The sequence below is a fragment of the Rattus norvegicus genome, chromosome 12 (genome assembly GCF_036323735.1).
Source record: "Rattus norvegicus strain BN/NHsdMcwi chromosome 12, GRCr8, whole genome shotgun sequence".
Lineage (NCBI taxonomy): Eukaryota > Metazoa > Chordata > Mammalia > Rodentia > Muridae > Rattus > Rattus norvegicus.
The window spans coordinates 8,862,120-8,886,746 of record NC_086030.1 but is presented as its reverse complement, the minus strand read 5'-3'; the positions used below and the strand labels follow the sequence as shown (position 1 = coordinate 8,886,746).

Below are 24,627 nucleotides of genomic sequence, written 5' to 3'. Positions count from 1 at the left end.
TGGTGTCAAGTACTCTACTGTTACAGGAAGCAACTACAGAGAGCTCTCACTCGCTCAAAGGAGTCAGTGCCTTTTGACGCAGAACGAAAACCAAAAATCTCCCAACTACTGCCAATGCTTTCAAAACTAGCATATCAGACGTGATTTTCATCAGGATGCTATTTGATCCACACTAGTAATTCAAAACCCAAGATCCAGATCATTCATATATATATATATATATATATATATATATATATGTATATACATATTATATACATATATATATAATATTGTGTATTTATATATGCAAACAATTATTGTACTTCATTTCGGTACAAGAATGCCAAATCAGCCACTCCTCATAGAAGGCGATGACAATCTGAGGCCACTTCATATTCGCCTCCTTTGCTTATCAGCAGCATCTCTCTTCTTCGATTTGCTCTCATCGGATTCACTATCAGATAAAGATTTCCTTTTTGGACAATCGTTTTCTTTACCAGCTTTTCGAGAATGAAGAAGTGCTTCAATTAATTCTGGACAATCTAAATTTTCTCCTGGTACCCAAGTATTATCGGCATCTGTAAACCCCTTCCACTTCACGAAATAGTTCACTACACAATGGTTCAGTACTTTTTCTACCACAAATTCTTCAGGCTCAGCCTCTTCAGCTCTTTTACTCTTTCCATTCTGTTTTTTTTCCCCATTTTTTGCAATGTAGTTTTATTGGAGGCCATTTTTAAAATTTAATCGGAGACTTGAAGCGCGCTCAGATGCTCAGGGCCGCGGATTCTGCAGAGTTTCCCGCCTGTGTGCTTCAGCTCAGACACATCCTAGAGGAGGGGTTCCTCTGACATTTTTTTTTTTTGGTTCTTTTTTTTCGGAGCTGGGGACCGAACCCTCCTCTGACATTTTTAAAGTCAATTTTTAGGGTTGGGGATTTAACTCAGTCGTAGGGCACATGCCTAGCAAGCACAAGGCCCTGGGTTCGATCCTTAGCTCTGGGGAAGGAAAAAAAAAGACAGAATAAAAGTTGTAAAGTCGGGCTGGAAGGATGGCTTAGTGGTTAAGAGCACTGACTGCTCTTCCAGAGGTTCTGAGTTCAAATCCCAGCAACGACATGGTGTCTCACAGCCATCTGTAGTGAGATCTGATGCCCTCTTCTGGTGTGTCTGAAGACAGCTACAGTGTACTTATATATAAGAAATACATCTTTTTAAAAAAGTTGTAAAAACTATTTCTGTTTGTTGGTTTGGTTTGGTTTGGTTTGGGATGGGTTTTTTAAGGTTGCTTTGTTGTTTTGGTTTCTGTTGGTTTGTTACACACATGGTCTCACTGTGTATCCCTGCTGTCCTGAAATCACTGGCTCCTGAGCTCCTGAGCTCCTGAGCTCCTGAGCTCCTGAGCTCCTGATTTTGATTGCCTGGCAAGAGCTCTACCACTGAGTTAAATCCCCAACCCCCAAAAGCCTACAGCACCCGGTATCCCAGGTGGTCTCCCATCCACGTACTAAGCATGCCCGACCCTGCTTAGCTTCCGAGATCAGACGAGATCGGGCGCGTTCAGGGTGGTATGGCTGTAGGCTCTTCTGACATTTTTTAAAGGAATATAAAACTATTCATTGACACAGCCAGAATACGGCAGATACATAGGTGAATGGGAGCAACAAACCAGTGAACTGAGCGCAGGACCCCAGTTGAAGAAATCAGAGAAAGGACTAAAAGAGCTTGAAGGGACTTGAGACCCCATATGAACAACACCTCCAACCAACCAGAGCTTCCAGGGACTAAACCACAGCAGGACTTAATGGCCAACCTCAGCTCTAACCATGATTCTACTTCCACATCAAACAGATTCCATGAATCATAACCTTTTAGTACAGATTTTAACTTCCTACAAAGGAATGGTTCAACCAGAGGAACCTTTACACAGAACAGCTGACTCGGACCTGCCTCTGTAGATCAGCTGGCCTCTTAAATCACAGCTCCACCTGCCTCTAGAGTTCTGGCATTAAAGGTGCACACCACCACACTAGGCCAAGTCTTGTTGTTAAATCAAGCTACTACTTTGTTTAATTCCGTTTTCTGAAGGTGGAGTTGGTATGAAAATAAACTACTGTATTTATTTGATAATACATCAATTCTGATGGGCTTGCTTTTAAACTATCCAATACATTACAGACTCTGCTTAATCTGAAAGGTTATGGTTTCAGGAAAATGTTCAGGCTGATGGCCTCTCATCATCCTGTGTTTTCACGTTCAGCTCTTTTGAGTATTAAAAGCAAGCTAAAACAGACAGGTTATGTAAGTGTTTTATGCATACACTGCATACAAACAAATGCACACACACACACACACACACACACACACACACACACACAAACCAGAATGGTCCTTCTGTGTCCCAGTTAAAAATAAGTTCTGACTTGGGTCATGACTGTAAAATCTCCCCAGTGTTTAAGAAAATCTGTTCTTCAAGCCGAGGAAATACAACATGGTGTCAAGTACTCTACTGTTACAGGATGCAACTACAGAGAGCTCTCACTCGCTCAAAGGAGTCAGTGCCTTTTGACGCAGAACGAAAACCAAAAATCTCCCAACTACTGCCAATGCTTTCAAAACTAGCATATCAGACGTGATTTTCATCAGGATGCTATTTGATCCACACTAGTAATTCAAAACCCAAGATCCAGATCATTCATATATATATATATATATATATATATATATATATATATATATATTATATACATATATATATAATATTGTGTATTTATATATGCAAACAATTATTGTACTTCCTTTCGGTACAAGAATGCCAAATCAGCCACTCCTCATAGAAGGCGATGACAATCTGAGGCCACTTCATATTCGCCTCCTTTGCTTATCAGCAGCATCTCTCTTCTTCGATTTGCTCTCATCGGATTAACTATCAGATAAAGATTTCCTTTTTGGACAATCGTTTTCTTTACAATTTTCGAGAATGAAGAAGTGCTTCAATTAATTCTGGACAATCTAAATTTTCTCCTGGTACCCAGTATTATCGGCATCTGTAAACCCCTTCCACTTCACGAAATAGTTCACTACACAATGGTTCAGTACTTTTTCTACCACAAATTCTTCAGGCTCAGCCTCTTCAGCTCTTTTACTCTTTCCATTCTGTTTTTTTTTTTCCCATTTTTTGCAATGTAGTTTTATTGGAGGCCATTTTTAAAATTTAATCGGAGACTTGAAGCGCGCTCAGATGCTCAGGGCCGCGGATTCTGCAGAGTTTCCCGCCTGTGTGCTTCAGCTCAGCCACATCCTAGAGGAGGGGTTCCTCTGACATTTTTAAAGTCTATTTTTAGGGTTGGGGATTTAACTCAGTCGTAGGGCACATGCCTAGCAAGCACAAGGCCCTGGGTTCGATCCTTAGCTCTGGGGAAGGAAAAAAAAAGACAAAATAAAAGTTGTAAAGTCGGGCTGGAAGGATGGCTTAGTGGTTAAGAGCACTGACTGCTCTTCCAGAGGTTCTGAGTTCAAATCCCAGCAACGACACGGTGTCTCACAGCCATCTGGGGTGAGATCTGATGCCCTCTTCTGGTGTGTCTGAAGACAGCTACAGTGTACTTATATATAAGAAATACATCTTTTTAAAAAAAGTTGTAAAGTCTATTTCTGTTTGTTGGTTTGGTTTGGTTTGGTTTGGGATGGGTTTTTTAAGGTTGCTTTGTTGTTTTGGTTTCTGTTGGTTTGTTACGCACATGGTCTCACTGTGTATCCCTGCTGTCCTGAAATCACTGGCTCCTGAGCTCCTGAGCTCCTGAGCTCCTGAGCTCCTGAGCTCCTGAGCTCCTGAGCTCCTGAGCTCCTGAGCTCCTGAGCTCCTGAGCTCCTGAGCTCCTGATTTTGATTGCCTGGCAAGAGCTCTACCACTGAGTTAAATCCCCAACCCCCAAAAGCCTACAGCACCCGGTATCCCAGGTGGTCTCCCATCCACGTACTAAGCATGCCCGACCCTGCATAGCTTCCGAGATCAGACGAGGTCGGGCACGTTCCGGGTGGTATGGCTGTAGGCTCTTCTGACATTTTTTTAAGGAATATAAAACTATTCATTGACACAGCCAGAATACGGCAGATACATAGGTGAATGCGAGCAACAAACCAGTGAACTGAGCGCAGGACCCCAGTTGAAGAAATCAGAGAAAGGACTAAAAGAGCTTGAAGGGACTTGAGACCCCATATGAACAACAACACCAACCAACCAGAGCTTCCAGGCACTAAACCACAGCAGGACTTAATGGCCAACCTCAGCTCTAACCATGATTCTACTTCCACATCAAACAGATTCCATGAATCATAACCTTTTAGTACAGATTTTAACTTCCTACAAAGGAATGGTTCAACAAGAGGAACCTTTACACAGAACAGCTGACTCGGACCTGCCTCTGTATATCAGCTGGCCTCTTAAATCACAGCTCCACCTGCCTCTAGAGTTCTGGCATTAAAGGTGCACACCACCACACTAGGCCAAGTCTTGTTGTTAAATCAAGCTACTACTTTGTTTAATTCCGTTTTCTGAAGGTGGAGTTGGTATGAAAATAAACTACTGTATTTATTTGATAATACATCAATTCTGATGGGCTTGCTTTTAAACTATCCAATACATTACAGACTCTGCTTAATCTGAAAGGTTATGGTTTCAGGAAAATGTTCAGGCTGATGGCCTCTCATCAACCTGTGTTTTCACGTTCAGCTCTTTTGAGTATTAAAAGCAAGCTAAAATAGACAGGTTATGTAAGTGTTTTATGCATACACTGCATACAAACAAATGCACACACACACACACACACACACACACACACACACACACACAAACCAGAATGGTCCTTCTGTGTCCCAGTTAAAAATAAGTTCTGACTTGGGTCATGACTGTAAAATCTCCCCAGTGTTTAAGAAAATCTGTTCTTCAAGCCGAGGAAATACAACATGGTGTCAAGTACTCTACTGTTACAGGATGCAACTACAGAGAGCTCTCACTCGCTCAAAGGAGTCAGTGCCTTTTGACGCAGAACGAAAACCAAAAATCTCCCAACTACTGCCAATGCTTTCAAAACTAGCATATCAGACGTGATTTTCATCAGGATGCTATTTGATCCACACTAGTAATTCAAAACCCAAGATCCAGATCATTCATATATATATATATATATATATATATATATATATTATATACATATATATATAATATTGTGTATTTATATATGCAAACAATTATTGTACTTCCTTTCGGTACAAGAATGCCAAATCAGCCACTCCTCATAGAAGGCGATGACAATCTGAGGCCACTTCATATTCGCCTCCTTTGCTTATCAGCAGCATCTCTCTTCTTCGATTTGCTCTCATCGGATTAACTATCAGATAAAGATTTCCTTTTTGGACAATCGTTTTCTTTACAATTTTCGAGAATGAAGAAGTGCTTCAATTAATTCTGGACAATCTAAATTTTCTCCTGGTACCCAGTATTATCGGCATCTGTAAACCCCTTCAACTTCACGAAATAGTTCACTACACAATGGTTCAGTACTTTTTCTACCACAAATTCTTCAGGCTCAGCCTCTTCAGCTCTTTTACTCTTTCCATTCTGTTTTTTTTTTTCCCATTTTTTGCAATGTAGTTTTATTGGAGGCCATTTTTAAAATTTAATCGGAGACTTGAAGCGCGCTCAGATGCTCAGGGCCGCGGATTCTGCAGAGTTTCCCGCCTGTGTGCTTCAGCTCAGCCACATCCTAGAGGAGGGGTTCCTCTGACATTTTTAAAGTCTATTTTTAGGGTTGGGGATTTAACTCAGTCGTAGGGCACATGCCTAGCAAGCACAAGGCCCTGGGTTCGATCCTTAGCTCTGGGGAAGGAAAAAAAAAGACAAAATAAAAGTTGTAAAGTCGGGCTGGAAGGATGGCTTAGTGGTTAAGAGCACTGACTGCTCTTCCAGAGGTTCTGAGTTCAAATCCCAGCAACGACACGGTGTCTCACAGCCATCTGGGGTGAGATCTGATGCCCTCTTCTGGTGTGTCTGAAGACAGCTACAGTGTACTTATATATAAGAAATACATCTTTTTAAAAAAAGTTGTAAAGTCTATTTCTGTTTGTTGGTTTGGTTTGGTTTGGTTTGGGATGGGTTTTTTAAGGTTGCTTTGTTGTTTTGGTTTCTGTTGGTTTGTTACGCACATGGTCTCACTGTGTATCCCTGCTGTCCTGAAATCACTGGTTCCTGAGCTCCTGAGCTCCTGAGCTCCTGAGCTCCTGAGCTCCTGAGCTCCTGAGCTCCTGAGCTCCTGAGCTCCTGAGCTCCTGAGCTCCTGAGCTCCTGAGCTCCTGAGCTCCTGATTTTGATTGCCTGGCAAGAGCTCTACCACTGAGTTAAATCCCCAACCCCCAAAAGCCTACAGCACCCGGTATCCCAGGTGGTCTCCCATCCACGTACTAAGCATGCCCGACCCTGCTTAGCTTCCGAGATCAGACGAGATCGGGCACGTTCCGGGTGGTATGGCTGTAGGCTCTTCTGACATTTTTTTAAGGAATATAAAACTATTCATTGACACAGCCAGAATACGGCAGATACATAGGTGAATGCGAGCAACAAACCAGTGAACTGAGCGCAGGACCCCAGTTGAAGAAATCAGAGAAAGGACTAAAAGAGCTTGAAGGGACTTGAGACCCCATATGAACAACAACACCAACCAACCAGAGCTTCCAGGCACTAAACCACAGCAGGACTTAATGGCCAACCTCAGCTCTAACCATGATTCTACTTCCACATCAAACAGATTCCATGAATCATAACCTTTTAGTACAGATTTTAACTTCCTACAAAGGAATGGTTCAACAAGAGGAACCTTTACACAGAACAGCTGACTCGGACCTGCCTCTGTATATCAGCTGGCCTCTTAAATCACAGCTCCACCTGCCTCTAGAGTTCTGGCATTAAAGGTGCACACCACCACACTAGGCCAAGTCTCGTTGTTAAATCAAGCTACTACTTTGTTTAATTCCGTTTTTTGAAGGTGGAGTTGGTATGAAAATAAACTACTGTATTTATTTGATAATACATCAATTCTGATGGGCTTGCTTTTAAACTATCCAATACATTACAGACTCTGCTTAATCTGAAAGGTTATGGTTTCAGGAAAATGTTCAGGCTGATGGCCTCTCATCAACCTGTGTTTTCACGTTCAGCTCTTTTGAGTATTAAAAGCAAGCTAAAACAGACAGGTTATGTAAGTGTTTTATGCATACACTGCATACAAACAAATGCACACACACACACACACACACACACACACACACACACACAAACCAGAATGGTCCTTCTGTGTCCCAGTTAAAAATAAGTTCTGACTTGGGTCATGACTGTAAAATCTCCCCAGTGTTTAAGAAAATCTGTTCTTCAAGCCGAGGAAATACAACATGGTGTCAAGTACTCTACTGTTACAGGATGCAACTACAGAGAGCTCTCACTCGCTCAAAGGAGTCAGTGCCTTTTGACGCAGAACGAAAACCAAAAATCTCCCAACTACTGCCAATGCTTTCAAAACTAGCATATCAGACGTGATTTTCATCAGGATGCTATTTGATCCACACTAGTAATTCAAAACCCAAGATCCAGATCATTCATATATATATATATATATATATATATATATATATATATTATATACATATATATATAATATTGTGTATTTATATATGCAAACAATTATTGTACTTCCTTTCGGTACAAGAATGCCAAATCAGCCACTCCTCATAGAAGGCGATGACAATCTGAGGCCACTTCATATTCGCCTCCTTTGCTTATCAGCAGCATCTCTCTTCTTCGATTTGCTCTCATCGGATTAACTATCAGATAAAGATTTCCTTTTTGGACAATCGTTTTCTTTACAATTTTCGAGAATGAAGAAGTGCTTCAATTAATTCTGGACAATCTAAATTTTCTCCTGGTACCCAGTATTATCGGCATCTGTAAACCCCTTCCACTTCACGAAATAGTTCACTACACAATGGTTCAGTACTTTTTCTACCACAAATTCTTCAGGCTCAGCCTCTTCAGCTCTTTTACTCTTTCCATTCTGTTTTTTTTTTCCCATTTTTTGCAATGTAGTTTTATTGGAGGCCATTTTTAAAATTTAATCGGAGACTTGAAGCGCGCTCAGATGCTCAGGGCCGCGGATTCTGCAGAGTTTCCCGCCTGTGTGCTTCAGCTCAGCCACATCCTAGAGGAGGGGTTCCTCTGACATTTTTAAAGTCTATTTTTAGGGTTGGGGATTTAACTCAGTCGTAGGGCACATGCCTAGCAAGCACAAGGCCCTGGGTTCGATCCTTAGCTCTGGGGAAGGAAAAAAAAAGACAAAATAAAAGTTGTAAAGTCGGGCTGGAAGGATGGCTTAGTGGTTAGGAGCACTGACTGCTCTTCCAGAGGTTCTGAGTTCAAATCCCAGCAACGACACGGTGTCTCACAGCCATCTGGGGTGAGATCTGATGCCCTCTTCTGGTGTGTCTGAAGACAGCTACAGTGTACTTATATATAAGAAATACATCTTTTTAAAAAAAGTTGTAAAGTCTATTTCTGTTTGTTGGTTTGGTTTGGTTTGGTTTGGGATGGGTTTTTTAAGGTTGCTTTGTTGTTTTGGTTTCTGTTGGTTTGTTACGCACATGGTCTCACTGTGTATCCCTGCTGTCCTGAAATCACTGGCTCCTGAGCTCCTGAGCTCCTGAGCTCCTGAGCTCCTGAGCTCCTGAGCTCCTGAGCTCCTGAGCTCCTGAGCTCCTGAGCTCCTGAGCTCCTGAGCTCCTGAGCTCCTGAGCTCCTGAGCTCCTGAGCTCCTGAGCTCCTGAGCTCCTGAGCTCCTGAGCTCCTGAGCTCCTGAGCTCCTGAGCTCCTGAGCTCCTGAGCTCCTGAGCTCCTGAGCTCCTGAGCTCCTGAGCTCCTGAGCTCCTGAGCTCCTGAGCTCCTGAGCTCCTGAGCTCCTGAGCTCCTGAGCTCCTGAGCTCCTGAGCTCCTGAGCTCCTGAGCTCCTGAGCTCCTGAGCTCCTGAGCTCCTGAGCTCCTGAGCTCCTGAGCTCCTGAGCTCCTGAGCTCCTGAGCTCCTGAGCTCCTGAGCTCCTGAGCTCCTGAGCTCCTGAGCTCCTGAGCTCCTGAGCTCCTGAGCTCCTGAGCTCCTGAGCTCCTGAGCTCCTGAGCTCCTGAGCTCCTGAGCTCCTGAGCTCCTGAGCTCCTGAGCTCCTGAGCTCCTGAGCTCCTGAGCTCCTGAGCTCCTGAGCTCCTGAGCTCCTGAGCTCCTGAGCTCCTGAGCTCCTGAGCTCCTGAGCTCCTGAGCTCCTGAGCTCCTGAGCTCCTGAGCTCCTGAGCTCCTGAGCTCCTGAGCTCCTGAGCTCCTGAGCTCCTGAGCTCCTGAGCTCCTGAGCTCCTGAGCTCCTGAGCTCCTGAGCTCCTGAGCTCCTGAGCTCCTGAGCTCCTGAGCTCCTGAGCTCCTGAGCTCCTGAGCTCCTGAGCTCCTGAGCTCCTGAGCTCCTGAGCTCCTGAGCTCCTGAGCTCCTGAGCTCCTGAGCTCCTGAGCTCCTGAGCTCCTGAGCTCCTGAGCTCCTGAGCTCCTGAGCTCCTGAGCTCCTGAGCTCCTGAGCTCCTGAGCTCCTGAGCTCCTGAGCTCCTGAGCTCCTGAGCTCCTGAGCTCCTGAGCTCCTGAGCTCCTGAGCTCCTGAGCTCCTGAGCTCCTGAGCTCCTGAGCTCCTGAGCTCCTGAGCTCCTGAGCTCCTGAGCTCCTGAGCTCCTGAGCTCCTGAGCTCCTGAGCTCCTGAGCTCCTGAGCTCCTGAGCTCCTGAGCTCCTGAGCTCCTGAGCTCCTGAGCTCCTGAGCTCCTGAGCTCCTGAGCTCCTGAGCTCCTGAGCTCCTGAGCTCCTGAGCTCCTGAGCTCCTGAGCTCCTGAGCTCCTGAGCTCCTGAGCTCCTGAGCTCCTGAGCTCCTGAGCTCCTGAGCTCCTGAGCTCCTGAGCTCCTGAGCTCCTGAGCTCCTGAGCTCCTGAGCTCCTGAGCTCCTGAGCTCCTGAGCTCCTGAGCTCCTGAGCTCCTGAGCTCCTGAGCTCCTGAGCTCCTGAGCTCCTGAGCTCCTGAGCTCCTGAGCTCCTGAGCTCCTGAGCTCCTGAGCTCCTGAGCTCCTGAGCTCCTGAGCTCCTGAGCTCCTGAGCTCCTGAGCTCCTGAGCTCCTGAGCTCCTGAGCTCCTGAGCTCCTGAGCTCCTGAGCTCCTGAGCTCCTGAGCTCCTGAGCTCCTGAGCTCCTGAGCTCCTGAGCTCCTGAGCTCCTGAGCTCCTGAGCTCCTGAGCTCCTGAGCTCCTGAGCTCCTGAGCTCCTGAGCTCCTGAGCTCCTGAGCTCCTGAGCTCCTGAGCTCCTGAGCTCCTGAGCTCCTGAGCTCCTGAGCTCCTGAGCTCCTGAGCTCCTGATTTTGATTGCCTGGCAAGAGCTCTACCACTGAGTTAAATCCCCAACCCCCAAAAGCCTACAGCACCCGGTATCCCAGGTGGTCTCCCATCCACGTACTAAGCATGCCCGACCCTGCTTAGCTTCCGAGATCAGACGAGATCGGGCACGTTCCGGGTGGTATGGCTGTAGGCTCTTCTGACATTTTTTTAAGGAATATAAAACTATTCATTGACACAGCCAGAATACGGCAGATACATAGGTGAATGCGAGCAACAAACCAGTGAACTGAGCGCAGGACCCCAGTTGAAGAAATCAGAGAAAGGACTAAAAGAGCTTGAAGGGACTTGAGACCCCATATGAACAACAACACCAACCAACCAGAGCTTCCAGGCACTAAACCACAGCAGGACTTAATGGCCAACCTCAGCTCTAACCATGATTCTACTTCCACATCAAACAGATTCCATGAATCATAACCTTTTAGTACAGATTTTAACTTCCTACAAAGGAATGGTTCAACAAGAGGAACCTTTACACAGAACAGCTGACTCGGACCTGCCTCTGTATATCAGCTGGCCTCTTAAATCACAGCTCCACCTGCCTCTAGAGTTCTGGCATTAAAGGTGCACACCACCACACTAGGCCAAGTCTTGTTGTTAAATCAAGCTACTACTTTGTTTAATTCCGTTTTCTGAAGGTGGAGTTGGTATGAAAATAAACTACTGTATTTATTTGATAATACATCAATTCTGATGGGCTTGCTTTTAAACTATCCAATACATTACAGACTCTGCTTAATCTGAAAGGTTATGGTTTCAGGAAAATGTTCAGGCTGATGGCCTCTCATCAACCTGTGTTTTCACGTTCAGCTCTTTTGAGTATTAAAAGCAAGCTAAAACAGACAGGTTATGTAAGTGTTTTATGCATACACTGCATACAAACAAATGCACACACACACACACACACACACACACACACACACACACACAAACCAGAATGGTCCTTCTGTGTCCCAGTTAAAAATAAGTTCTGACTTGGGTCATGACTGTAAAATCTCCCCAGTGTTTAAGAAAATCTGTTCTTCAAGCCGAGGAAATACAACATGGTGTCAAGTACTCTACTGTTACAGGATGCAACTACAGAGAGCTCTCACTCGCTCAAAGGAGTCAGTGCCTTTTGACGCAGAACGAAAACCAAAAATCTCCCAACTACTGCCAATGCTTTCAAAACTAGCATATCAGACGTGATTTTCATCAGGATGCTATTTGATCCACACTAGTAATTCAAAACCCAAGATCCAGATCATTCATATATATATATATATATATATATATATATATATATATATTATATACATATATATATAATATTGTGTATTTATATATGCAAACAATTATTGTACTTCCTTTCGGTACAAGAATGCCAAATCAGCCACTCCTCATAGAAGGCGATGACAATCTGAGGCCACTTCATATTCGCCTCCTTTGCTTATCAGCAGCATCTCTCTTCTTCGATTTGCTCTCATCGGATTAACTATCAGATAAAGATTTCCTTTTTGGACAATCGTTTTCTTTACAATTTTCGAGAATGAAGAAGTGCTTCAATTAATTCTGGACAATCTAAATTTTCTCCTGGTACCCAGTATTATCGGCATCTGTAAACCCCTTCCACTTCACGAAATAGTTCACTACACAATGGTTCAGTACTTTTTCTACCACAAATTCTTCAGGCTCAGCCTCTTCAGCTCTTTTACTCTTTCCATTCTGTTTTTTTTTTTCCCATTTTTTGCAATGTAGTTTTATTGGAGGCCATTTTTAAAATTTAATCGGAGACTTGAAGCGCGCTCAGATGCTCAGGGCCGCGGATTCTGCAGAGTTTCCCGCCTGTGTGCTTCAGCTCAGCCACATCCTAGAGGAGGGGTTCCTCTGACATTTTTAAAGTCTATTTTTAGGGTTGGGGATTTAACTCAGTCGTAGGGCACATGCCTAGCAAGCACAAGGCCCTGGGTTCGATCCTTAGCTCTGGGGAAGGAAAAAAAAAGACAAAATAAAAGTTGTAAAGTCGGGCTGGAAGGATGGCTTAGTGGTTAAGAGCACTGACTGCTCTTCCAGAGGTTCTGAGTTCAAATCCCAGCAACGACACGGTGTCTCACAGCCATCTGGGGTGAGATCTGATGCCCTCTTCTGGTGTGTCTGAAGACAGCTACAGTGTACTTATATATAAGAAATACATCTTTTTAAAAAAAGTTGTAAAGTCTATTTCTGTTTGTTGGTTTGGTTTGGTTTGGTTTGGGATGGGTTTTTTAAGGTTGCTTTGTTGTTTTGGTTTCTGTTGGTTTGTTACGCACATGGTCTCACTGTGTATCCCTGCTGTCCTGAAATCACTGGCTCCTGAGCTCCTGAGCTCCTGAGCTCCTGAGCTCCTGAGCTCCTGAGCTCCTGAGCTCCTGAGCTCCTGAGCTCCTGAGCTCCTGAGCTCCTGATTTTGATTGCCTGGCAAGAGCTCTACCACTGAGTTAAATCCCCAACCCCCAAAAGCCTACAGCACCCGGTATCCCAGGTGGTCTCCCATCCACGTACTAAGCATGCCCGACCCTGCTTAGCTTCCGAGATCAGACGAGATCAGGCGCGTTCAGGGTGGTATGGCTGTAGGCTCTTCTGACATTTTTTTAAAGGAATATAAAACTATTCATTGACACAGCCAGAATACGGCAGATACATAGGTGAATGCGAGCAACAAACGAGTGAACTGAGCGCAGGACCCCAGTTGAAGAAATCAGAGAAAGGACTAAAAGAGCTTGAAGGGACTTGAGACCCCATATGAACACACCACCAACCAACCAGAGCTTCCAGGGACTAAACCACAGCAGGACTTAATGGCCAACCTCAGCTCTAACCATGATTCTACTTCCACATCAAACAGATTCCATGAATCATAACCTTTTAGTACAGATTTTAACTTCCTACAAAGGAATGGTTCAACCAGAGGAACCTTTACACAGAACAGCTGACTCGGACCTGCCTCTGTAGATCAGCTGGCCTCTTAAATCACAGCTCCACCTGCCTCTAGAGTTCTGGCATTAAAGGTGCACACCACCACACTAGGCCAAGTCTTGTTGTTAAATCAAGCTACTACTTTGTTTAATTCCGTTTTCTGAAGGTGGAGTTGGTATGAAAATAAACTACTGTATTTATTTGATAATACATCAATTCTGATGGGCTTGCTTTTAAACTATCCAATACATTACAGACTCTGCTTAATCTGAAAGGTTATGGTTTCAGGAAAATGTTCAGGCTGATGGCCTCTCATCAACCTGTGTTTTCACGTTCAGCTCTTTTGAGTATTAAAAGCAAGCTAAAACAGACAGGTTATGTAAGTGTTTTATGCATACACTGCATACAAACAAATGCACACACACACACACACACACACACACACACACACACACAAACCAGAATGGTCCTTCTGTGTCCCAGTTAAAAATAAGTTCTGACTTGGGTCATGACTGTAAAATCTCCCCAGTGTTTAAGAAAATCTGTTCTTCAAGCCGAGGAAATACAACATGGTGTCAAGTACTCTACTGTTACAGGATGCAACTACAGAGAGCTCTCACTCGCTCAAAGGAGTCAGTGCCTTTTGACGCAGAACGAAAACCAAAAATCTCCCAACTACTGCCAATGCTTTCAAAACTAGCATATCAGACGTGATTTTCATCAGGATGCTATTTGATCCACACTAGTAATTCAAAACCCAAGATCCAGATCATTCATATATATATATATATATATATATATATATATATTATATACATATATATATAATATTGTGTATTTATATATGCAAACAATTATTGTACTTCCTTTCGGTACAAGAATGCCAAATCAGCCACTCCTCATAGAAGGCGATGACAATCTGAGGCCACTTCATATTCGCCTCCTTTGCTTATCAGCAGCATCTCTCTTCTTCGATTTGCTCTCATCGGATTAACTATCAGATAAAGATTTCCTTTTTGGACAATCGTTTTCTTTACAATTTTCGAGAATGAAGAAGTGCTTCAATTAATTCTGGACAATCTAAATTTTCTCCTGGTACCCAGTATTATCGGCATCTGTAAACCCCTTCCACTTCACGAAATAGTTCACTACACAATGGTTCAGTACTTTTTCTACCACAAATTCTTCAGGCTCAGCCTCTTCAGCTCTTTTACTCTTTCCATTCTGTTTTTTTTTTCCCATTTTTTGCAATGTAGTTTTATTGGAGGCCATTTTTAAAATTTAATCGGAGACTTGAAGCGCGCTCAGATGCTCAGGGCCGCGGATTCTGCAGAGTTTCCCGCCTGTGTGCTTCAGCTCAGCCACATCCTAGAGGAGGGGTTCCTCTGACATTTTTAAAGTCTATTTTTAGGGTTGGGGATTTAACTCAGTCGTAGGGCACATGCCTAGCAAGCACAAGGCCCTGGGTTCGATCCTTAGCTCTGGGGAAGGAAAAAAAAAGACAAAATAAAAGTTGTAAAGTCGGGCTGGAAGGATGGCTTAGTGGTTAGGAGCACTGACTGCTCTTCCAGAGGTTCTGAGTTCAAATCCCAGCAACGACACGGTGTCTCACAGCCATCTGGGGTGAGATCTGATGCCCTCTTCTGGTGTGTCTGAAGACAGCTACAGTGTACTTATATATAAGAAATACATCTTTTTAAAAAAAGTTGTAAAGTCTATTTCTGTTTGTTGGTTTGGTTTGGTTTGGTTTGGGATGGGTTTTTTAAGGTTGCTTTGTTGTTTTGGTTTCTGTTGGTTTGTTACGCACATGGTCTCACTGTGTATCCCTGCTGTCCTGAAATCACTGGCTCCTGAGCTCCTGAGCTCCTGAGCTCCTGAGCTCCTGAGCTCCTGAGCTCCTGAGCTCCTGAGCTCCTGAGCTCCTGAGCTCCTGAGCTCCTGAGCTCCTGAGCTCCTGAGCTCCTGAGCTCCTGAGCTCCTGAGCTCCTGAGCTCCTGAGCTCCTGAGCTCCTGAGCTCCTGAGCTCCTGAGCTCCTGAGCTCCTGAGCTCCTGAGCTCCTGAGCTCCTGAGCTCCTGAGCTCCTGAGCTCCTGAGCTCCTGAGCTCCTGAGCTCCTGAGCTCCTGAGCTCCTGAGCTCCTGAGCTCCTGAGCTCCTGAGCTCCTGAGCTCCTGAGCTCCTGAGCTCCTGAGCTCCTGAGCTCCTGAGCTCCTGAGCTCCTGAGCTCCTGAGCTCCTGAGCTCCTGAGCTCCTGAGCTCCTGAGCTCCTGAGCTCCTGAGCTCCTGAGCTCCTGAGCTCCTGAGCTCCTGAGCTCCTGAGCTCCTGAGCTCCTGAGCTCCTGAGCTCCTGAGCTCCTGAGCTCCTGAGCTCCTGAGCTCCTGAGCTCCTGAGCTCCTGAGCTCCTGAGCTCCTGAGCTCCTGAGCTCCTGAGCTCCTGAGCTCCTGAGCTCCTGAGCTCCTGAGCTCCTGAGCTCCTGAGCTCCTGAGCTCCTGAGCTCCTGAGCTCCTGAGCTCCTGAGCTCCTGAGCTCCTGAGCTCCTGAGCTCCTGAGCTCCTGAGCTCCTGAGCTCCTGAGCTCCTGAGCTCCTGAGCTCCTGAGCTCCTGAGCTCCTGAGCTCCTGAGCTCCTGAGCTCCTGAGCTCCTGAGCTCCTGAGCTCCTGAGCTCCTGAGCTCCTGAGCTCCTGAGCTCCTGAGCTCCTGAGCTCCTGAGCTCCTGAGCTCCTGAGCTCCTGAGCTCCTGAGCTCCTGAGCTCCTGAGCTCCTGAGCTCCTGAGCTCCTGAGCTCCTGAGCTCCTGAGCTCCTGAGCTCCTGAGCTCCTGAGCTCCTGAGCTCCTGAGCTCCTGAGCTCCTGAGCTCCTGAGCTCCTGAGCTCCTGAGCTCCTGAGCTCCTGAGCTCCTGAGCTCCTGAGCTCCTGAGCTCCTGAGCTCCTGAGCTCCTGAGCTCCTGAGCTCCTGAGCTCCTGAGCTCCTGAGCTCCTGAGCTCCTGAGCTCCTGAGCTCCTGAGCTCCTGAGCTCCTGAGCTCCTGAGCTCCTGAGCTCCTGAGCTCCTGAGCTCCTGAGCTCCTGAGCTCCTGAGCTCCTGAGCTCCTGAGCTCCTGAGCTCCTGAGCTCCTGAGCTCCTGAGCTCCTGAGCTCCTGAGCTCCTGAGCTCCTGAGCTCCTGAGCTCCTGAGCTCCTGAGCTCCTGAGCTCCTGAGCTCCTGAGCTCCTGAGCTCCTGAGCTCCTGAGCTCCTGAGCTCCTGAGCTCCTGAGCTCCTGAGCTCCTGAGCTCCTGAGCTCCTGAGCTCCTGAGCTCCTGAGCTCCTGAGCTCCTGAGCTCCTGAGCTCCTGAGCTCCTGAGCTCCTGAGCTCCTGAGCTCCTGAGCTCCTGAGCTCCTGAGCTCCTGAGCTCCTGAGCTCCTGAGCTCCTGAGCTCCTGAGCTCCTGAGCTCCTGAGCTCCTGAGCTCCTGAGCTCCTGAGCTCCTGAGCTCCTGAGCTCCTGAGCTCCTGAGCTCCTGAGCTCCTGAGCTCCTGAGCTCCTGAGCTCCTGAGCTCCTGAGCTCCTGAGCTCCTGAGCTCCTGAGCTCCTGAGCTCCTGAGCTCCTGAGCTCCTGAGCTCCTGAGCTCCTGAGCTCCTGAGCTCCTGAGCTCCTGAGCTCCTGAGCTCCTGAGCTCCTGAGCTCCTGAGCTCCTGAGCTCCTGAGCTCCTGAGCTCCTGAGCTCCTGAGCTCCTGAGCTCCTGAGCTCCTGAGCTCCTGAGCTCCTGAGCTCCTGAGCTCCTGAGCTCCTGAGCTCCTGAGCTCCTGAGCTCCTGAGCTCCTGAGCTCCTGAGCTCCTGAGCTCCTGAGCTCCTGAGCTCCTGAGCTCCTGAGCTCCTGAGCTCCTGAGCTCCTGAGCTCCTGAGCTCCTGAGCTCCTGAGCTCCTGAGCTCCTGAGCTCCTGAGCTCCTGAGCTCCTGAGCTCCTGAGCTCCTGATTTTGATTGCCTGGCAAGAGCTCTACCACTGAGTTAAATCCCCAACCCCCAAAAGCCTACAGCACCCGGTATCCCAGGTGGTCTCCCATCCACGTACTAAGCATGCCCGACCCTGCTTAGCTTCCGAGATCAGACGAGATCGGGCACGTTCCGGGTGGTATGGCTGTAGGCTCTTCTGACATTTTTTTAAGGAATATAAAACTATTCATTGACACAGCCAGAATACGGCAGATACATAGGTGAATGCGAGCAACAAACCAGTGAACTGAGCGCAGGACCCCAGTTGAAGAAATCAGAGAAAGGACTAAAAGAGCTTGAAGGGACTTGAGACCCCATATGAACAACACCACCAACCAACCAGAGCTTCCAGGGACTAAACCACAGCAGGACTTAATGGCCAACCTCAGCTCTAACCATGATTCTACTTCCACATCAAACAGATTCCATGAATCATAACCTTTTAGTACAGATTTTAACTTCCTACAAAGGAATGGTTCAACAAGAGGAACCTTTACACAGAACAGCTGACTCGGACCTGCCTCTGTATATCAGCTGGCCTCTTAAATCACAGCTCCACCTGCCTCTAGAGTTCTGGCATTAAAGGTGCACACCACCACACTAGGCCAAGTCTTGTTGTTAAATCAAGCTACTACTTTGTTTAATTCCGTTTTCTGAAGGTGGAGTTGGTATGAAAATAAACTACTGTATTTATTTGATAATACATCAATTCTGATGGGCTTGCTTTTAAACTATCCAATACATTACAGACTCTGCTTAATCTGAAAGGTTATGGTTTCAGGAAAATGTTCAGGCTGATGGCCTCTCATCAACCTGTGTTTTCACGTTCAGCTCTTTTGAGTATTAAAAGCAAGCTAAAACAGACAGGTTATGTAAGTGTTTTATGCATACACTGCATACAAACAAATGCACACACACACACACACACACACACACACACACACACACACACAAACCAGAATGGTCCTTCTGTGTCCCAGTTAAAAATAAGTTCTGACTTGGGTCATGACTGTAAAATCTCCCCAGTGTTTAAGAAAATCTGTTCTTCAAGCCGAGGAAATACAACATGGTGTCAAGTACTCTACTGTTACAGGATGCAACTACAGAGAGCTCTCACTCGCTCAAAGGAGTCAGTGCCTTTTGACGCAGAACGAAAACCAAAAATCTCCCAACTACTGCCAATGCTTTCAAAACTAGCATATCAGACGTGATTTTCATCAGGATGCTATTTGATCCACACTAGTAATTCAAAACCCAAGATCCAGATCATTCATATATATATATATATATATATATATATATATATATATATATATTATATACATATATATATAATATTGTGTATTTATATATGCAAACAATTATTGTACTTCCTTTCGGTACAAGAATGCCAAATCAGCCACTCCTCATAGAAGGCGATGACAATCTGAGGCCACTTCATATTCGCCTCCTTTGCTTATCAGCAGCATCTCTCTTCTTCGATTTGCTCTCATCGGATTAACTATCAGATAAAGATTTCCTTTTTGGACAATCGTTTTCTTTACAATTTTCGAGAATGAAGAAGTGCTTCAATTAATTCTGGACAATCTAAATTTTCTCCTGGTACCCAGTATTATCGGCATCTGTAAACCCCTTCCACTTCACGAAATAGTTCACTACACAATGGTTCAGTACTTTTTCTACCACAAATTCTTCAGGCTCAGCCTCTTCAGCTCTTTTACTCTTTCCATTCTGTTTTTTTTTTTCCCATTTTTTGCAATGTAGTTTTATTGGAGGCCATTTTTAAAATTTAATCGGAGACTTGAAGCGCGCTCAGATGCTCAGGGCCGCGGATTCTGCAGAGTTTCCCGCCTGTGTGCTTCAGCTCAGCCACATCCTAGAGGAGGGGTTCCTCTGACATTTTTAAAGTCTATTTTTAGGGTTGGGGATTTAACTCAGTCGTAGGGCACATGCCTAGCAAGCACAAGGCCCTGGGTTCGATCCTTAGCTCTGGGGAAGGAAAAAAAAAGACAAAATAAAAGTTGTAAAGTCGGGCTGGAAGGATGGCTTAGTGGTTAAGAGCACTGACTGCTCTTCCAGAGGTTCTGAGTTCAAATCCCAGCAACGACACGGTGTCTCACAGCCATCTGGGGTGAGATCTGATGCCCTCTTCTGGTGTGTCTGAAGACAGCTACAGTGTACTTATATATAAGAAATACATCTTTTTAAAAAAAGTTGTAAAGTCTATTTCTGTTTGTTGGTTTGGTTTGGTTTGGTTTGGGATGGGTTTTTTAAGGTTGCTTTGTTGTTTTGGTTTCTGTTGGTTTGTTACGCACATGGTCTCACTGTGTATCCCTGCTGTCCTGAAATCACTGGCTCCTGAGCTCCTGAGCTCCTGAGCTCCTGAGCTCCTGAGCTCCTGAGCTCCTGAGCTCCTGAGCTCCTGAGCTCCTGAGCTCCTGAGCTCCTGATTTTGATTGCCTGGCAAGAGCTCTACCACTGAGTTAAATCCCCAACCCCCAAAAGCCTACAGCACCCGGTATCCCAGGTGGTCTCCCATCCACGTACTAAGCATGCCCGACCCTGCTTAGCTTCCGAGATCAGACGAGATCAGGCGCGTTCAGGGTGGTATGGCTGTAGGCTCTTCTGACATTTTTTTAAAGGAATATAAAACTATTCATTGACACAGCCAGAATACGGCAGATACATAGGTGAATGCGAGCAACAAACGAGTGAACTGAGCGCAGGACCCCAGTTGAAGAAATCAGAGAAAGGACTAAAAGAGCTTGAAGGGACTTGAGACCCCATATGAACACACCACCAACCAACCAGAGCTTCCAGGGACTAAACCACAGCAGGACTTAATGGCCAACCTCAGCTCTAACCATGATTCTACTTCCACATCAAACAGATTCCATGAATCATAACCTTTTAGTACAGATTTTAACTTCCTACAAAGGAATGGTTCAACCAGAGGAACCTTTACACAGAACAGCTGACTCGGACCTGCCTCTGTAGATCAGCTGGCCTCTTAAATCACAGCTCCACCTGCCTCTAGAGTTCTGGCATTAAAGGTGCACACCACCACACTAGGCCAAGTCTTGTTGTTAAATCAAGCTACTACTTTGTTTAATTCCGTTTTCTGAAGGTGGAGTTGGTATGAAAATAAACTACTGTATTTATTTGATAATACATCAATTCTGATGGGCTTGCTTTTAAACTATCCAATACATTACAGACTCTGCTTAATCTGAAAGGTTATGGTTTCAGGAAAATGTTCAGGCTGATGGCCTCTCATCAACCTGTGTTTTCACGTTCAGCTCTTTTGAGTATTAAAAGCAAGCTAAAACAGACAGGTTATGTAAGTGTTTTATGCATACACTGCATACAAACAAATGCACACACACACACACACACACACACACACACACACACACAAACCAGAATGGTCCTTCTGTGTCCCAGTTAAAAATAAGTTCTGACTTGGGTCATGACTGTAAAATCTCCCCAGTGTTTAAGAAAATCTGTTCTTCAAGCCGAGGAAATACAACATGGTGTCAAGTACTCTACTGTTACAGGATGCAACTACAGAGAGCTCTCACTCGCTCAAAGGAGTCAGTGCCTTTTGACGCAGAACGAAAACCAAAAATCTCCCAACTACTGCCAATGCTTTCAAAACTAGCATATCAGACGTGATTTTCATCAGGATGCTATTTGATCCACACTAGTAATTCAAAACCCAAGATCCAGATCATTCATATATATATATATATATATATATATATATATATTATATACATATATATATAATATTGTGTATTTATATATGCAAACAATTATTGTACTTCCTTTCGGTACAAGAATGCCAAATCAGCCACTCCTCATAGAAGGCGATGACAATCTGAGGCCACTTCATATTCGCCTCCTTTGCTTATCAGCAGCATCTCTCTTCTTCGATTTGCTCTCATCGGATTAACTATCAGATAAAGATTTCCTTTTTGGACAATCGTTTTCTTTACAATTTTCGAGAATGAAGAAGTGCTTCAATTAATTCTGGACAATCTAAATTTTCTCCTGGTACCCAGTATTATCGGCATCTGTAAACCCCTTCCACTTCACGAAATAGTTCACTACACAATGGTTCAGTACTTTTTCTACCACAAATTCTTCAGGCTCAGCCTCTTCAGCTCTTTTACTCTTTCCATTCTGTTTTTTTTTTCCCATTTTTTGCAATGTAGTTTTATTGGAGGCCATTTTTAAAATTTAATCGGAGACTTGAAGCGCGCTCAGATGCTCAGGGCCGCGGATTCTGCAGAGTTTCCCGCCTGTGTGCTTCAGCTCAGCCACATCCTAGAGGAGGGGTTCCTCTGACATTTTTAAAGTCTATTTTTAGGGTTGGGGATTTAACTCAGTCGTAGGGCACATGCCTAGCAAGCACAAGGCCCTGGGTTCGATCCTTAGCTCTGGGGAAGGAAAAAAAAAGACAAAATAAAAGTTGTAAAGTCGGGCTGGAAGGATGGCTTAGTGGTTAGGAGCACTGACTGCTCTTCCAGAGGTTCTGAGTTCAAATCCCAGCAACGACACGGTGTCTCACAGCCATCTGGGGTGAGATCTGATGCCCTCTTCTGGTGTGTCTGAAGACAGCTACAGTGTACTTATATATAAGAAATACATCTTTTTAAAAAAAGTTGTAAAGTCTATTTCTGTTTGTTGGTTTGGTTTGGTTTGGTTTGGGATGGGTTTTTTAAGGTTGCTTTGTTGTTTTGGTTTCTGTTGGTTTGTTACGCACATGGTCTCACTGTGTATCCCTGCTGTCCTGAAATCACTGGCTCCTGAGCTCCTGAGCTCCTGAGCTCCTGAGCTCCTGAGCTCCTGAGCTCCTGAGCTCCTGAGCTCCTGAGCTCCTGAGCTCCTGAGCTCCTGAGCTCCTGAGCTCCTGAGCTCCTGAGCTCCTGAGCTCCTGAGCTCCTGAGCTCCTGAGCTCCTGAGCTCCTGAGCTCCTGAGCTCCTGAGCTCCTGAGCTCCTGAGCTCCTGAGCTCCTGAGCTCCTGAGCTCCTGAGCTCCTGAGCTCCTGAGCTCCTGAGCTCCTGAGCTCCTGAGCTCCTGAGCTCCTGAGCTCCTGAGCTCCTGAGCTCCTGAGCTCCTGAGCTCCTGAGCTCCTGAGCTCCTGAGCTCCTGAGCTCCTGAGCTCCTGAGCTCCTGAGCTCCTGAGCTCCTGAGCTCCTGAGCTCCTGAGCTCCTGAGCTCCTGAGCTCCTGAGCTCCTGAGCTCCTGAGCTCCTGAGCTCCTGAGCTCCTGAGCTCCTGAGCTCCTGAGCTCCTGAGCTCCTGAGCTCCTGAGCTCCTGAGCTCCTGAGCTCCTGAGCTCCTGAGCTCCTGAGCTCCTGAGCTCCTGAGCTCCTGAGCTCCTGAGCTCCTGAGCTCCTGAGCTCCTGAGCTCCTGAGCTCCTGAGCTCCTGAGCTCCTGAGCTCCTGAGCTCCTGAGCTCCTGAGCTCCTGAGCTCCTGAGCTCCTGAGCTCCTGAGCTCCTGAGCTCCTGAGCTCCTGAGCTCCTGAGCTCCTGAGCTCCTGAGCTCCTGAGCTCCTGAGCTCCTGAGCTCCTGAGCTCCTGAGCTCCTGAGCTCCTGAGCTCCTGAGCTCCTGAGCTCCTGAGCTCCTGAGCTCCTGAGCTCCTGAGCTCCTGAGCTCCTGAGCTCCTGAGCTCCTGAGCTCCTGAGCTCCTGAGCTCCTGAGCTCCTGAGCTCCTGAGCTCCTGAGCTCCTGAGCTCCTGAGCTCCTGAGCTCCTGAGCTCCTGAGCTCCTGAGCTCCTGAGCTCCTGAGCTCCTGAGCTCCTGAGCTCCTGAGCTCCTGAGCTCCTGAGCTCCTGAGCTCCTGAGCTCCTGAGCTCCTGAGCTCCTGAGCTCCTGAGCTCCTGAGCTCCTGAGCTCCTGAGCTCCTGAGCTCCTGAGCTCCTGAGCTCCTGAGCTCCTGAGCTCCTGAGCTCCTGAGCTCCTGAGCTCCTGAGCTCCTGAGCTCCTGAGCTCCTGAGCTCCTGAGCTCCTGAGCTCCTGAGCTCCTGAGCTCCTGAGCTCCTGAGCTCCTGAGCTCCTGAGCTCCTGAGCTCCTGAGCTCCTGAGCTCCTGAGCTCCTGAGCTCCTGAGCTCCTGAGCTCCTGAGCTCCTGAGCTCCTGAGCTCCTGAGCTCCTGAGCTCCTGAGCTCCTGAGCTCCTGAGCTCCTGAGCTCCTGAGCTCCTGAGCTCCTGAGCTCCTGAGCTCCTGAGCTCCTGAGCTCCTGAGCTCCTGAGCTCCTGAGCTCCTGAGCTCCTGAGCTCCTGAGCTCCTGAGCTCCTGAGCTCCTGAGCTCCTGAGCTCCTGAGCTCCTGAGCTCCTGAGCTCCTGAGCTCCTGAGCTCCTGAGCTCCTGAGCTCCTGAGCTCCTGAGCTCCTGAGCTCCTGAGCTCCTGAGCTCCTGAGCTCCTGAGCTCCTGAGCTCCTGAGCTCCTGAGCTCCTGATTTTGATTGCCTGGCAAGAGCTCTACCACTGAGTTAAATCCCCAACCCCCAAAAGCCTACAGCACCCGGTATCCCAGGTGGTCTCCCATCCACGTACTAAGCATGCCCGACCCTGCTTAGCTTCCGAGATCAGACGAGATCGGGCACGTTCCGGGTGGTATGGCTGTAGGCTCTTCTGACATTTTTTTAAGGAATATAAAACTATTCATTGACACAGCCAGAATACGGCAGATACATAGGTGAATGCGAGCAACAAACCAGTGAACTGAGCGCAGGACCCCAGTTGAAGAAATCAGAGAAAGGACTAAAAGAGCTTGAAGGGACTTGAGACCCCATATGAACAACAACACCAACCAACCAGAGCTTCCAGGCACTAAACCACAGCAGGACTTAATGGCCAACCTCAGCTCTAACCATGATTCTACTTCCACATCAAACAGATTCCATGAATCATAACCTTTTAGTACAGATTTTAACTTCCTACAAAGGAATGGTTCAACAAGAGGAACCTTTACACAGAACAGCTGACTCGGACCTGCCTCTGTATATCAGCTGGCCTCTTAAATCACAGCTCCACCTGCCTCTAGAGTTCTGGCATTAAAGGTGCACACCACCACACTAGGCCAAGTCTTGTTGTTAAATCAAGCTACTACTTTGTTTAATTCCGTTTTCTGAAGGTGGAGTTGGTATGAAAATAAACTACTGTATTTATTTGATAATACATCAATTCTGATGGGCTTGCTTTTAAACTATCCAAT

The 24,627-nt window shown here is 46.4% G+C and overlaps 1 non-coding gene and 7 pseudogenes across 1 annotated transcript; all 8 read right to left on the bottom strand.

Annotated features, from left to right (window-relative positions):
* Positions 1-1,445: 1,445 nt before the first annotated feature.
* LOC134481428 (5S ribosomal RNA) lies at positions 1,446-1,563 on the bottom strand. The gene has a single exon (XR_010056865.1). It is a non-coding gene; the product is annotated as a 5S ribosomal RNA (ribosomal RNA).
* A 2,354-nt stretch (positions 1,564-3,917) lies between these two features.
* On the bottom strand, positions 3,918-4,035 carry LOC134481420 (5S ribosomal RNA; annotated as a pseudogene).
* A 2,362-nt stretch (positions 4,036-6,397) lies between these two features.
* On the bottom strand, positions 6,398-6,515 carry LOC134481406 (5S ribosomal RNA; annotated as a pseudogene).
* Positions 6,516-10,502: 3,987 nt separating this feature from the next.
* On the bottom strand, positions 10,503-10,620 carry LOC134481405 (5S ribosomal RNA; annotated as a pseudogene).
* A 2,344-nt stretch (positions 10,621-12,964) lies between these two features.
* LOC134481371 (5S ribosomal RNA) lies at positions 12,965-13,082 on the bottom strand (annotated as a pseudogene).
* Positions 13,083-17,433: 4,351 nt separating this feature from the next.
* Positions 17,434-17,551, bottom strand: LOC134481404 (5S ribosomal RNA; annotated as a pseudogene).
* Positions 17,552-19,901: 2,350 nt separating this feature from the next.
* LOC134481370 (5S ribosomal RNA) lies at positions 19,902-20,019 on the bottom strand (annotated as a pseudogene).
* Positions 20,020-23,922: 3,903 nt separating this feature from the next.
* Positions 23,923-24,040, bottom strand: LOC134481403 (5S ribosomal RNA; annotated as a pseudogene).
* Positions 24,041-24,627: the final 587 nt, after the last annotated feature.